The 15,465-nt window shown below is 42.3% G+C and overlaps 1 long non-coding RNA gene across 1 annotated transcript; it reads left to right on the plus strand.

The window, feature by feature from the left end:
• The first annotated feature begins 12,168 nt into the window (after positions 1–12,168).
• On the plus strand, positions 12,169–13,901 carry LOC134453749 (uncharacterized). The gene is made up of 3 exons (XR_010035724.1): positions 12,169–12,570; positions 13,080–13,160; positions 13,611–13,901. It is a non-coding gene; the product is annotated as an uncharacterized LOC134453749 (long non-coding RNA).
• Positions 13,902–15,465: the final 1,564 nt, after the last annotated feature.

Here is a 15,465-nt window from a genome sequence, read left to right on the forward strand (position 1 = left end):
CTGATATTGAAAAAGTTGCCTCACCAGCCATAAATCCCAGCGCACGTCACTCCATTGGAACTCTTGAATGATCTGCCTGTCCATTAAAGAAGTTTTATCTGTTGCTAGAAACCACTCCCCAACCAACCTTGCTCTCAAACCCTTCTGTGTGACTGATTTCATCACATTAGATCAACACCTGAATAGGAATTATTCATTCACCAGTCACTAGGTCTATATCCCATTCAGTAAGACACCCACATACCTCTTTACTAACAAATCCGACATACATGGTGTGTGGTATTATTTATGTGTGTACTACTATGCACTCCTTTGCGTTCTGAGTGAGATCCTCATTTCATAAAGGTGTGTGTGTGTGTGTGTGTGTGTGTGTGTGTGTGTGTGTGTGTGTGTGTGTGTGTGTGTGTGTGTGTGTGTGTGTGTGTGTGTGTGTGTGTGTGTGTGTGTGTGTGTGTGTGTGTGTGTGTGTGTGTGTGTGTTGTCATGTAATTGTATTTTTTGTGTGTGTGAGTCTGTGTATTTGATACTTTGTGTGATTGTGTGTGTACAGTGACGGTATCTGGGGAGATTAAGAAGTGTAATGTGTTTGGAGGCATTTCTCCTCCTCTGCCCTACTGCATGGGCTTGTCTTCTGGCCAAACAGCCGGCCAAGAAAGCCCAGCTCCCTCCTCAGAGCCAGATGCATGCTGGGAGCCAGAGGTGCCCACATTAACGCTGTGATGGATATGGGTGAGAATTACAGCCGAGAACTTGCTGCTTAATTATGCTTAATAGCTTGCAATTTGATTTAATCTCCATCACATGTATTTATATATCTTAATTTGGCACTGTTGTGTTGTTGATTGCTGTGTAATGAGAATTGTGTGTGTGCGTGCGTGTGCGTGCGTGTGCGTGCGCGCGTGTGTATGCGTTCGTATACCCGTGTGTACATACATGCATCCATGTGTGCGTGTGTGTCCGTCTGTATATGAAGCATGGATTCCATGAAAAAGCTGTATAAGACACGCTTGCTGTGTGATTTTCATCACGCATGCAATTGTGTGCGACACTTGCAAAAAGAACTATCAGAGCGCTTCACATGATACTGGCGCTATTATGTAGAGGGCAGACAGCCAATGGGGCTCTCATTAATGTTGCCTACCACCAGTGCAGGAATTTCGCGAGGGCCATGAGTACCCTCCCACTTTGGCATTGTGCCCTTGAAAAAAATATCTGCCATAAGGCCACAGTGGCCTTGATGCTCTCTCTGACAAAGTTTTGAGATTAAGCATTAAGCCGGACACATAATTGATTAAAATGCATGAAATTGCATCTAAGAAACACACATTTTCTTGGGGGAGGACCGCCAACCCCCCAGTCCAAATACATGCCCTCCTTTTGGCTGTCACAAACATGGTTACCCATACCGTTCACGCACAATTAGTGTTTTGTTTTAATTTATGGCCTTGGTTATCTGCCTTTGGCCTTGGTGCCCTTAAAAAATTGACCACTCAAAAGGCCAAGTGGCAGACAAGGCTGTCTCCAAGGTCACAGTACTGTCCAAGGTCAAGGTCAGAGAAGTGTTAACAAGGTCAGAGTGAATCAGATGTCACATAGCATCATTGTAATATATCAGGCCATATTGATATTGATATTGCATTGAGACACTGCAGTGTATTTGCAGCTCTGCTTATTTCCCTTGCAATATCTTGATATATACAGTAGCTTTGTTCTTGGTTGTTGCATCACTTAGCACTTATCTCCAAATAGCATATTTGGACTTGCGTAGATTGTTCAAAAACAAAATCCATGATCTGGTGTGTAAAGCCTTATTATATGCTGAACCGAGAGGCGTGTCATATGAGACAGCTTCTTATTTGCAGCTGTCTAAACCCCCCCACGCCTCCAACCCCAGTCTACTCGTCTCGTCTGCTTTGTGGTTGCGGCTGCATTAGCGAAGATTAATCTTCTCTTGTGTGATTATACAGCCTCCAGCTTAAATCTTTCATCCTCAGAAAATCAATTATTTTACCCTTGGTTACATTTAGAAAATGGGGAAATGCAATCAATTAATCAAATTGAAAAATAAGTTTGTCCTCTGAAGATCTTTTAAGTCCCAAATAAACATTGTTTCGCCACAACTTAAAATTGTACCCACCCCAAGAAACATTTCAATTGAAGAAGCTAATAACTGTCTTTTAGTGTCTTATACAGTGATCTGTTAGTACAGTGTTTCTCAACGGGGGCGGTACAGCCCCCCAGGGGGCGTTGGGGAGCTCTAGGGGGCGTTGAGAAGGATACAGCTGAGAGGCGGCAGTGCTTAGTTGCCATTGGGGGGCATTAGTCCATTTAATTTTTTAATACTTCGGGGGGCGTTGTCAGAATTATGATTAGGTCAAGGGGGCGTTGGGAGGCTTGTGATGAGGCCAAGGGGGCGTTTGTTCAAAAAAGGTTGAGAAACACTGTGTTAGTAGCAAATGATTAATTGCTGAAAGTGTCACAACGCACTTCCTTTTTCCTGTTCATTTCCTTGTCATTGTAGCCACTGAATCATCACCTTGTATCTGCAGGTATCTGCCTGTATATTCAGACTCAGGTGATGGATGCCGTGCCAGTCTGTCAAAACTCCTTTCGCTTCTTTTCCTCAAATGTTTGATGGACACAATAGTTTCAGGATGACATAGTACCCCCCACTCTGCAGAAGTACACTGTCATCCATCAGGTCTTAAAAACAGAGAGATATGGAGAAATGATGAAAAAAAAATGTCTTGGCCTCAGCTATTTTCTTGAGAACTTGTCAGAAACTATTTGCTGGAGTGAGAGGCATTGTAGCCCAGAGGCCTTTGTGAAGATGGAAGTAAAGGAAGTCAATGTGCAACCAAAGGAAGTTGATGTGTCCATATTATATCCTCTTCAGAGACAGGAGTCAGGAAAATCTTCATCCAGAACATTAGACTGTAGGGTTACAATAACCTCAGTAGGGGTCTTTTTTCCAACATTTTACACTCAACGTGCCAAAGAGTATGTCAGTTTAGACTCAGGAAGATCTTGCTTAAAGGTACACTGTAAGATTTTTTGTTGTTTATTTCCAGAACTCATGCTACCTCTAATGTTACCTTTTTCATGAATACTGACCACAACCATCAAATTCAAAGTATTCATTATGACATGGAAAATTGCACTTTTCATGCATGAAAAGGAGGATCTTCTCCAAGGTCCATCATTTTGAATTTCAAGAAATACATGTAGTCATTTTAAGCTGTAAAAATGACTGTATTTTGGCCATACTAGAAAATATTAGAGTATTACATAGTAAACTTTCATGTAAAGATCAAATTTGGCAGTAGACAGCCCCGTTTCAATGAGCAGCATAGTTGCAGTACCTTTTTTGACCCTTTCCTGCACAGTGTACTTTTAAGTAAGTGACTTGAGCGTTCATAGTAGCCCCTTAATGCACGCTGTACCTCCTGTGGCACGCTGTAATAGACATTGAAAGTTAACTACTATAGTACAACACTACTATGACAGTGCACGGGGCATTTAGTAATACATTACGACTTGGTCATTGCCATTCTGGTAACAGCTAATTTATAACGCCGTGTCTTAAGGGGCTAAAGTAACCAAATAAAAATACTATCCGCGAGCTTTCAGATGACCCTCAGATGACACTATAACACCTTCAGGTCAGAGGATTGCAGGTTTGAATCCCACCCTATACCAGCACCTTCATTCATGGCTGAAGTGCGCTTGAGCAAGGCACCTAACACCACATTGCTCCAGGGTCTGTAACCAATACCCTGTACCTAAAATACCTTTAAATCACTTTGGATGAATTAAAAACGTGTAATGTAATGTAATCTGTATTCTCATTCCAGGAAATTGTCAGTACACATGTCAGAACTCCAAAATACCCAAAGCCATTCAAACTGACACTATAGGCCTACAGGCTCAATTATGGAGACCTCCCTGGGCATATTGAGTTGTTTACAAATCCCTGAGTGAACTAGGCTCATCATCATTCAATGGACACCTCCCATATCTCCACTGTGTGTTCTACAGCTCAATCAGCACAGCCATTCTCCTTTCCTCCCCCCCTCTTCTCCTCCCTCATCCTCCTCCTCTTCATCCTCCTATTCTGTACACTTTTCCTCCTCTGCTCCACTCTCTTTCCACTGCTTATTTTCAGAGCTTACTTGATTTATCCTCTATTCGGTTGTTTGGAATGTCTAAAAGGCGTATAGGTACTAGAGGTTGCGATACATTTTTGTGTCCCCTTCTTCATATTTTTCCAGCTCTTTCTGAGAACTCAAATGAATGCCTGAGTGTGTGGAAAGGTAAGATAAGCTATGAGGGGAAGCAAGGCAAGGCAAGGCAGAAGGTGAAAAAGGGGGAGAGCAACACAGATCAAAGGTGAGGGCTTTTGACAACAAGCAGTGATCCTCACAACAGGCCACCAGTGTTGCCAGATTGGGTGTTTTTCCGCCCAATTGGGCTGCTCAGGATGACCGTCTGTGCCTAAACAGGGTAAAACAAAAGCTGTGTTTTCTGTAGAGTTATGGCCATAGAAAATGAATAGAATTGAATTGAAATTGGGCAGGATTTTAGTGCTGCCAGATGTTTTGACCATTTTTTGGGGGGGCAGGAAATTATTAGTCTTATCTGGCAACCATGCATGCCACTGTGGCCCTGTGGCATATGCCTCCTGTTCTTGATCAGATTAAGCCTTCCACACAGGAACAGAGACCGAGACTCTGCAGCCAAGTATGGAGGGACATGGGCAGAAGGCATAATATGGCTGTGTGTGTGGGTGGGTGTCTGTTTGTGTGTGTGTCGTAGGCGAGGGCCGGGTCGGGCTGGACTAGGGGAAAAATAGGGCTGGGCACTTTTGGCTTAAAGGGGCCCCTCATAATTAGCGGCGCAGAACTGACTCAACAGTGTTTTTTTTTTTTACATTTCTGAAAATAGGGGCCCACGAGGGTGCAGGGCCCACCGGGAAATGCCCGGTATGCCAGATGGCCAGTTCAGCCCTGGTTGAGTGCTTTCTGAGAGCAAGTGGTGATGCTCACACCACAATGCTGTGGCCTGGGTCATGGCCAGTGTTGCCAGATTGGGCGGTTTCCCTCCCGATTGGGCTGCTTAGGATGGCCGTGTGCGGGAAAAAATGGATTTTGGAGGAAAAAACGCCACATTTTTGCCCATAGAAATCAATAGAATTGGGCGGGATTTAGTACTTCCAGGCAGGTTTTGAACATTTTTTGGGCTGGAAATCATCAGCCTCATCTGGCAACCCTTGTCCTGGCCTCCTGTTCCTGACCAGGTTAAGTCTTCCACACAGGAACGAAGCTGAAAGTCTGGAGCAAGACCTGCGGAAAAGAGGTAGAATGAGCCGAGTGTGTGTGTGTTCGTGTTTGTGTGTGTGTGTGTGTGTGTGTGTGTGTGTGTGTGTGTGTGTGTGTGTGTGTGTGTGTGTGTGTGTGTGTGTGTGTGTGTGTGTGTGTGTGTGTGTGTGTGTGTGTGTGTGTGTGTGTGTGTGTGTGTGTGTGTGCATTAAGAAAAGAGTAAATTGCATCATTATCTTGGATAATGTGTGCCTTGTCTGATACTGAACGAGTCATTTCTAAAACATGGCCATGGGTCTAAAGGCCAGTCTAGTGAACACTGATGAGAGCACAAATGACTATGATGACAGCAGGCCCATCAAATGAATGCTAGGTCATTTATAAACACAATTATCTACAAAATTGTGAGGGTGTTGTTAAATGACATAACCTACAATAAAGTGTTATGGTACAGTGAGACACTTGACACCAGGTTCATGAATATTAAAAACCATCATGATAACAAATATGAAACAGATGTTAAGCCAGCTACAATCAACCATAACCAAACTCTGATCGAAATGTCAAAGACTGCGGGTCATGTGTCATGTTTGTTAGAACAGGAAGCAGTGGTTTACTCATGACGACTGTCACCAAGTCATATTTATCCAGAAATCCTCTCTTCAGATATCCATTAGCTCTGAATACTAATATCAAGTTTCCTTTTCTGTTGTTGTGATGCAGGGTGTAGTCTGGTCCACTGTGGAGGTTTGTTTATTCATGATAATTACTCTTCTAAGATGACAGCAGTGGCAGGAGACTCTGAAGGAGCTGACTGCATTGTGGCAGCAGACTGGATGTGTTTCTCTAGACATGCAAATTCAGCCACATGAAGCTTTTGCTGGCCTCACACTACATGTTTAGTCTCCATTTCATAAAGAATGGATTGTGTAGCACTGATTATTTTGAGTTCATAAAATTAACTTAATAACTTGAGTTAATGAAATTATTCATTATTCATATTCATCCTCATAGTTTATAGAATATTAGACTGTTTTTATAGCAGATGGCAAATTCACAATATATCTGATTGTTTTACATAACTGATGGACATTATATTGTGGCCATGAGTAAACAATTAGGCCTATATGTGAAATGAAATAACCTACTGTATGAATGCAATTGAAGATGAAAGACAGTTTCTTTCATTCTTGACACAATAATTAATCTTCCCAACCATTGTATGGTAGGCCTAAATTGGTTCTCTACTTTGTTAGTACAATTGGGTTTCTTTAGCTTCATATTTGAATGGAAAACATTTGCAAGATATCATGAGTCCATTTCCAATGTCTCTGAAAATGGCTTTTGCAAAGTTTTGCGAACTATTGGGCCAATATCTCCCATTACTGGAAATGGAACATCTCTTCGTCTCTGCACTCATCTGGCTCTCTATGCTATTGTACTGTATGGGGATTTAGACTTGGACCTGGAATCTGAGGAAATACTGCAAGGTCAAACGTCACCACATCATGCCAGTGAATAAAATCAAATCAAATAAAAAACTTAAAGAAGAAAAAAATCCAAAGGAGTGTGTGAACCCTTTTCCCCAAAAAAATTTAGACTTGGACTCCAATAGCACAGAGACAGGGCATCAGGGCTGGATTAACGCACAGGCTACAGTAGATATGGCTGAAGCCTAGGGGCCCCTACCTGCCAGGGGACCTGTGATTGGCCAAAAGTCAAAAATTGCAGAATTGTGACAAGATGCAATATTGAAAAATGAATCTGCCGTCCTGAGTACAGTTTAAAATCATGTCAATAATCTTGACAGTTAACAGACATGTTATTCTTAAATCCTAACTTGCAACGATGCATTCATTTGAATTGACAGGAAAACACTGAGGCCTTCATAGAAAATAACACGGTCCAGGCAGAGGTTCCCTGATGTTTTGAGGTTGCTTTGCTGCCTCTGGCACTGGACTGCTTGATCATGTGCATGGAATTATGAAGTCTGAAGATTATCAGCAAATTTTGCTGCATAATGTAGGAGTCCACCTCCTAATCCCATAGAAAACCTGTGGAGGGGTCTCACAGTGGCAGTTTGGAGAAAGCACCCTTCAAATCTCAAGATGGATGGTCTAAAATTCCAGCAAACTGTTGTAGGAAGCTCATTGATGGTTACAAAAAGTGGCTGTTTGCAGATATTTTATTGGTTGTGCTACCAAGTATTAGGCTGAGGGCGTCAATACTTTTGTCCGGCCCATTTTTGGAGTTTTGTGTAAAATGATCATTCATTTGACTTTTTTTCATTCTCTTTTGTGTTTTTCCATTGCAAGAAAAACAAATGAAGATATTAATAACAAAGATTTTGTGATTGCAATCATTTTCTGGAAGAAATTGAGTATTTTCTAACAGAATTGAAGGGGTGCCAATACTTTTGGCCATGACTGTATATCGTGAACTAGAAGAAGAATCAAGAAGAGAGAGAGAAAAAAAAAAAAAAAAAGATGGTGACGATGATGATGATGATGATGATGATGATGATGATGATGAAATGTTATATTGAAATGAACTGTAAGCCTTGTGAACAATCCTACCAATATACAAAGTAACAAAGAAAAAAGATTCGCCTTCCTAGGGGGCCCCACAGCAGCATGGCCTTGGGGCCCCGGGCCATCTTAATCCGGCCCTGCAGGGCATATAGCCCACTGTACTGTATAGGGAGAAAGAGTAATGTCCACTTTCAGCACTTGAACACTGGGAGATAATGGCTGCACTCAATAGTTCACAAAAGTTAGCAAAAGACATTAGCAGCCCTGTCAGTGTAAAGGGAAATGGCCAGAGTATAGGACAGAAGGGCAGCCATTCAATGTGCAAGGAGTGCACTTTTTAGAAGTGCAAGAAGTTATAGGCTATGTATCACTTTGTACCAGCTCATCGGAATCCAATTATGAGGTTTGAGCGGCAACACTTATCACGGAAACACCCTTACATGACATTGTTATATCCTACTTTAGGAAATAGACATTGTGGTATTCGACTGGATGATATTGTATTTGAGTGTTGAATGGCAAGACTTGCGGTCTTGGGCTGTTAACACTTGACTTCTTCTGAGTGCTGCATTAGAGTGTGTGGCGGTTGGACGGCGTTAGATCCATCATGATGACAGGCCTGTCCCACCCACATCTATACGTAACCAGGACTGAATCAGCACTCAGCTGCTCTCCAGGGATGTGTTTCTCAAAAGTGTAGTTGTTAGCCAGTTAGCAACTTGGGTAGTTGCCAATGGGAAATTGCAATGCAAACGACAAAGTAGCTAATATAGTTAGTATCCAGGACTGCATCTGCACTCAGCTGCTCTACAGAAATGTCCTTTGTCTAAACCAGTAGTTCTCAACCTTTTTTTAACAAACGCCCCCTTGACCTCACCACAAGCCTCCCAAAGCCTGCTAATGAACTCCTTTGACTAATGCCCCCTAATGGTAACTAAGTCTCGCCCCCACTTAGTTGTATCCTTCTCAACGCCCCCCTAGGGCTACCCAACGCCCGCTAGGGGGCTGCACCGGTTGAGAAACACTAATCTAATCAGTGCTATCCAAAACATGACCATATACAGGCTACATACAAATATTTCAATACATTTCTAGTCATTTTTGGAAGGCTTTTCTTTTTATATGTGTAACATTTAAATCTCAAGCAAGTGATCAATAAATCAATAAACAATCACCTCTAAAACTAATCATCACCAATGTGTTAGAGTTAGACGAAACAGCCATAAATTACACACAGTGATCAATTGAATTGATTTCTTGATGAAGGCATGCTACTTCCTCAGGGAGTGTAAGCGGTCTAACTGAAGAAAACAGTCAAACACAGAGGAAACACAGAAGGGGTCTAGAGTGGAGATTTCATAATAAACACCTACCTTTAAGGCAATCGTTTATCTGCCTGTGAGGAGCTACGCTTACATACACCTACTTATATCCAACACAAATACTCAGCTGCCTAAGCAAACATAAATTGGCCATCAGACTGCAAATGCAAAAGCAGTTCAGTTCAAGAACGTAGGTCTGCACACTGCGGAATAAGATCTAAAAAATTAAGTTTATTAAATTAAAACAGCGAGGTTTCGATCACCCTGGATCTTCGTAATGCCTTTCATTTAATATCACAGTGTGCAGACGTACCTTATTGAACTGTCTGACACTTTTGTCAGGCACCTGTAACAAGTGGCTCTTGATGTGCGCACCTTACCCAAAACAACGTTCAAAGGCAGTTCACACACAAGTTAAAAAATAAATGGATGATGAAGGGTCCCGATTCCCCTGCTTCCAATAGAACCCCTGTGAGCATGCTTTGATTTTAAGCCAGACTCCATCTTGAGTGAATAGTGTCTTTTCTGTATTGAATTTTGATTCCATCATGAGTGAAGATACTGTTTCAATTTCTGTTCGCTTTGTTTCGGTAGGGTGTATGCATGTTGTTGATTTTGACTCCATTTTGACTGAAGTGCATGTATGTTTTGTAATTCATAGCATTTCGAGGTGTGGGCACAGCCTGACCTAGCCTGGCCCTGACCATCCCATAATACTAGCATTTAATTTCGTATTCATGGTCTAGAGGTTGTTTGATCTGACGCGATTGCAAGAAGCGGGAAGGACGTTTTCTGAAAAATCCGAAGGATAAGTTGTTGAACAAACATGTCTGACGTCTATCTTTGGCGATGTAGGACCGTTTAACAGACATGTCTGACAGAACAACCTACCGTAAGATAAAATTACAATGCAGGACCGTTCGTCAGATCACCGGCCAAATCCTGCCGCTCAACATCGCTCCCCTAATAAACAGGTACCAGACGTAGTGCAGTGCCAAGTCTCTTGGCGGAAGTACGAAGGATGGTGCGCGAGGCTAAGCCTGACCCATATACTGTACCCATAGGTGCAGTCAGTCCACTCACACCTGTATCTGTATGTTGTCTGCATGTAATGAGAGCTTGACTCTCTCCCTGGGAGCTATTAGACTTGAGGACCCTGCCTTGACCTCACACATCATTAACAACCCACTACAGGGCACAAGTAAACACCAGTTGCACACACACACACAGACACAGACACACACACACGCATGCAAGTGCACGCATGCAAGCACACGCACGCACGCACACACACACACCTGGTGTGTGTAGCAAGGGACGAGCAGAGTGGTAATGGGTTATAATGAGATCCTTTTGATCGAGCCAAAAGCCAAGGAGGAGAGAGAGAGAGAGAGAGAGAGAGAGAGAGAGAGAGAGAGAGAGAGAGAGAGAGAGAGAGAGAGAGAGAGAGAGAGAGAGAGAGAGAGAGAAAAGGAGAGAGAGAGATAGGTTTCAATACTTAATTGGGATTTCACCACCAGTTCGTAACATACAATGTTTCAAATGAAACATCTCCCCTCGGCACGAGGAGAGAGAGAGAGAGAGAGAGAGAGAGAGAGAGAGAGAGAGAGAGAGAGAGAGAGAGAGAGGGCGGGGGGGGGTGCATATGGAGAGAACGTGAAAGAGAGAATGTGAGAAAAAGAGGGTCACAAGGTGGAGAGCATAAGAAAATAAGAAGAGTGCAGAAATAGAGAAATTGGTTCCTTTCACAGTTTTCAAAGGGGTGGATTGAGAGGAACTCAACTCAGCCGCATGAATATGCCATCTCAATTTGTCTGTCTCCTCTTTCAAATGTGCAATCTCTTTTTTTTCTCTGAGGGGGGTCATCACTTTCCTGGTGAACCAGAAGCTATGTGTTGACCAAGGGCGTAGGTTTCGTGTGAGCTTTGGTAGGGACAACTTCACCCCGCACCCAATTTCATAGATTGTGGGTTTTTTTTTTAAATCTAGGTTAATCCCACTGTAATTACCAGATTTATATACATTAGTATATTTTAAAATTTGCTCAAATAGGCTATGCGCGTTACCGAAATAAAGACTTAGTGTTGAGAAGAGGGTGGCACATAGACCAGGGCTCATCTCCTTTTTTCCAAAAATAAACAGTGCTATAGACCCAAGTGGTACATGTAAAATATAGGCCTATAGGCTACATCTATCATTTGAACAAGATTGCTTCAACGATTCAGCATTTCTATTGGGCCTGGACATAGCAGACAGACAGAGAGAGACTTAAAAAAGGCTCCTTTAAGAATCCTTACGGAAAGCGGCTCTTTTTATCCTAGGAGAAGCTGCGCATGAGAGAACGTTTCCCTGACCACAAAATAGGCCTACAGTTGACTGTTATTCTCAGAAGAATGCCAGAGGAGTCACAACTCGAAATGTATTCCTTTTGCTAAACTTTTTACCTCACGCGGCAAGCGCTACTTGTTTGTCGTCATGAGCAAGCATGATCAACCGCATTTAGCGTTTGACCGTCTTCAAAATATCATTCTTCTGGTGTTGCGCTTGCGATGCCGAAATAACTTACCGCCCTTTTCTTTTGTCGTCTCTGAAGCTTATAAAGCTGATGTTGAAACACCAATGTAGTTTAAACTGGGTCTTTCAGCACCACTAGCACATGGACCACTGCTTCCACCTGAAACTACCTGGCTCACTGCCGCCTAATGACCCTTCAGTCTGTTACACCCAATAGCGACGCGGGTCGACATATCTCCGAATAAACCGCGGAGTCTCTCGTATCATAAAGAACACAGCCAGTTCAATATATAGCCTATATATTTTTTTAATGAATGCTACCACTTTGTAGTATATTGAAATATTAAACTAATCAATGTAGATTTTCGATACATTAAAATAATATGGCTAAAATTGGTAGGGACAGTTTTATATCCCTTAAATATTGGTAGGGACATGTCACAAGCGTCCCCCCCTAAACCTACGCCCATGTGTTGACGCCCAGGGCGGGGGCTGGGCTACACAAACCTTCTGGTACACCTGTGATTCGCTCTCCTCCTCCGTTCACGAAATGAACGGGGCAGCACGACGAATCAGGATCGTAGGGAGGGATTTCAGTGGGTATGACGTTTATCGAACGCGACACCTTCCCCCAGGGTAGTTCGGCTGTGCCCGCCCCCTCACTGAATCACAACAGTAATGGCGGCGTGCGAGGAGTTATCATGCGTCGGGATGGAAGCAGCAATTTCAGCGGTGTTATCCAAAATACCTCAAGTTGATTCTCTAAAGGAGGAGCAGTCCCGAGTCATGGCTAAAGAAGAAGTGGCTGGCTATGCTTTCTTCTGAAGTCTATCAAAAAAACCTGGTGGGAATTGTTGTGGATGAAGTTCACGTAATCTACAGATGGTAAGTGAAAAAACAAGGTTGTTATTAGCAATTATTTATTGTGCTTTATGTGAAATTGTGGCTCATGTAGCACACTCGTGAGTGCTGGAGAAACACGCATGCTATTTTGATTCGGGATTCAGATACCCCATGGGAATGAGACCCAGACTAAACACTTCCCTTGGACGCCCGTAAGGCTTATTGGAACGTTTTTATTGAACTTGTGACTCAACACTTTTCTGCTGAACCAGAAGCTATTTGTTGACGCCCAAGGTTTTTTTAAAGGCTACTGGTTTAGCAGGAAGCATTGCTGAAACTTTAGTGTCAGATTAAGTAAAGGGATTGTTTTGGTTTGGGCGTAGTTTAAACGTTTCATAATCAGGCCATTTCGCTGTTTGCTATGCCCAGTGCTGACGCCAGAGCCTTGTGAAGTTCGGTGTGAACAAACCCCTTCCCCCACCCAGTTGTGCTAAAGGTGTGCTAACGTCCAGCAATTTCAATGTACTCACGGAGATCGTTCTATGTTTCAGGGGCAACGGTGTAAAGGGGAATCCAGCATTCAGAGAGAGCTTTTCTCGCCTGGGACAACTCTGCTCAGTTGTGAAAGAAAGGTCAGACATTGTAAATAAAACTCACTGCTTAATAGCAAACCTTCTAAAAAACCTGCCAACCTACTTAACCCTTGTCTATCAACAGGTCCTTTACAGTTTTTTATTGCTGTTGTTTTTACTGTAGGCTACTTAATACACATTGTATTAACTTTCAGAGTACATTGCACTGACCCTCTGTAAGCAATTCAACCTCCTGTAAGTCGCTTTGGATAAAAGTGTCTGCTAAGTGTAATGTAATGTTAACAGTTAGTGTTAATGGCATAACAAATTATGACTCCTTGCAATAAAACTACCCCCATTGTTTTGCAAACCCAGTACATGATAAAGCCTTCATAAATAAAGTATTAATAGAAATCAGATATGGGAAGCAAAAGCCCGTCAAGGGCCGCTGAGCCGGCCTATAGCTGTTTGGTTATTGATGACTAACAGAATGCATATGTTATCTTTCAGGCACACCTGTCATGGCTTTGACGGCTTCAGCAGAAGTTGTCAACAGAGAGAGGGTCATCAAGCTGCTACACATGCACAATGCAACCCGGGTGACAGTGAGCCCAAATAGACATAACATCAGGCTTGGCCTGAAACATGTATCTAGTAATACCCTCTACCCTCACATGCAGTCTTGTATGCAATCAAAGGATCACCTAGGGTTGACAAGACAGTGAGAGAAGTGATTAAGGCAGGCACACAAGGCTGTTTAAGGAGAGCCTTATTTAGCCACTTCGACATGCATGTCACAAATTTGGAGCCGGGTCATAGTTGTTGCACCTATTGCCATTCCATTTGTTTGTGTTCATCTGGTGTTTGTTCTGAGCCTGTGCCAAAATTTGAGTCTGTGCAAACACAGGTGTGCACTACTACCCCACAAAGATCTAGAGATGTGACAGAAGAGGACAAGAATGTTATCAGGGCCTGCTTGCAGCAGTACAGGCGTACATTAGTACCAAACATGCCACTTGTCACAAGCAAGGCTTTCTGCACCGGGTTTGGAACAAAGCTAATAGAAGCAGCAGTCAACCATAGTCCTTACATCTTTGATATCACTTACATAACAAACAACTTACCAGTGTGTAGGCTACGGCATGCTCAGGAAATTCTACTTCTAATAAGTGAGGTGTTTTATGACTTTGAGTAAACAGAGCAAACTCTCCCTGATGACACTTTCTTAGTGCCAGACATTGATTTCACTGGCTATTTTGATGAGTCTGATGATGAGTCTGAAACTGAGACGCAACACAGCAGTAGTTCTGGGTCCAACTAGCAAAATGTTATCACATGCTGTTGTAGCAATGTAAATACAAGAATGGAAATAATGATGTACAAAAGTCTTTGGAGAAAATGTAAATATTTTTTATTGTGACATATGTAAATAAAAGTGTTATTGTGCCAATCTGGGTGTTGTATTAACTGTACAATGATAAGACATAAATAATGTGCACAGAGAAACATAATAAATATTAACAAAACTATAAAAACTATTGAATGGCATGAATAGAATATACATTCACCATACAATCCCTTTAAAATCTGTTTCCACTCAGCTGAACAGACATCAAGAGGGAGCCTGTTAAATTCACAGGTACATAACCAATGGGCCATCAACAGTCTCTAGCTGTGTCTCAGTGTAAGGTGTTTGGGCCCTGGAAGTGTCCTTGGTTGTAGGGCAAGTGACTTCTGCATTATGCACATCATGGTACACATATCCATCTTAGTATGCTGAGGTATCACAAAAAAAAATCTGAAAATCTGCTTGCAATTTCTGAAATGAAAATGCCTTAAAACTGTCAGCCAATGTATTGGCCAGCATGAAATGGGTGAAAGGGCTGCATATCTTCTTGCACTCTTCCTCCAGAATGTTTTGAATGTGTTCTGTGAGTGGTCCAAACAGCTCTTGGTGTTTCGTTATCTGTTTGGCTGCCCAGTTCCAGTTTTTTCTTGCCAGGGCCTCCACTACTACCGCTGTGCCATCTGGACACACCATCCTTTCACCTTTACTTCTGGTGGGGTAATAGACAACCACCTGTAACACACACCCAAAAAATATAGTCAGGGACAGTTTTTACATGATTACTTTTTTTTTTTTTTTTACAATACAATACGAGTTAATTGACTTAAATACTACTATATTAGTAGTGCATACTATATTAGTATATGCACATAACACTGAAAGTGTTTTAAGATACTCCAATAACAATAATAAAAGTAATGATAATAATAACATGTATTTATATAACACAACTCATACAACATGTAGTTCAATTGACTTCACGGTTAAATCAAAAAGACCAACATAAAACATGGGTTA

This window comes from Engraulis encrasicolus, chromosome 8 (genome assembly GCF_034702125.1).
Source record: "Engraulis encrasicolus isolate BLACKSEA-1 chromosome 8, IST_EnEncr_1.0, whole genome shotgun sequence".
Lineage (NCBI taxonomy): Eukaryota > Metazoa > Chordata > Actinopteri > Clupeiformes > Engraulidae > Engraulis > Engraulis encrasicolus.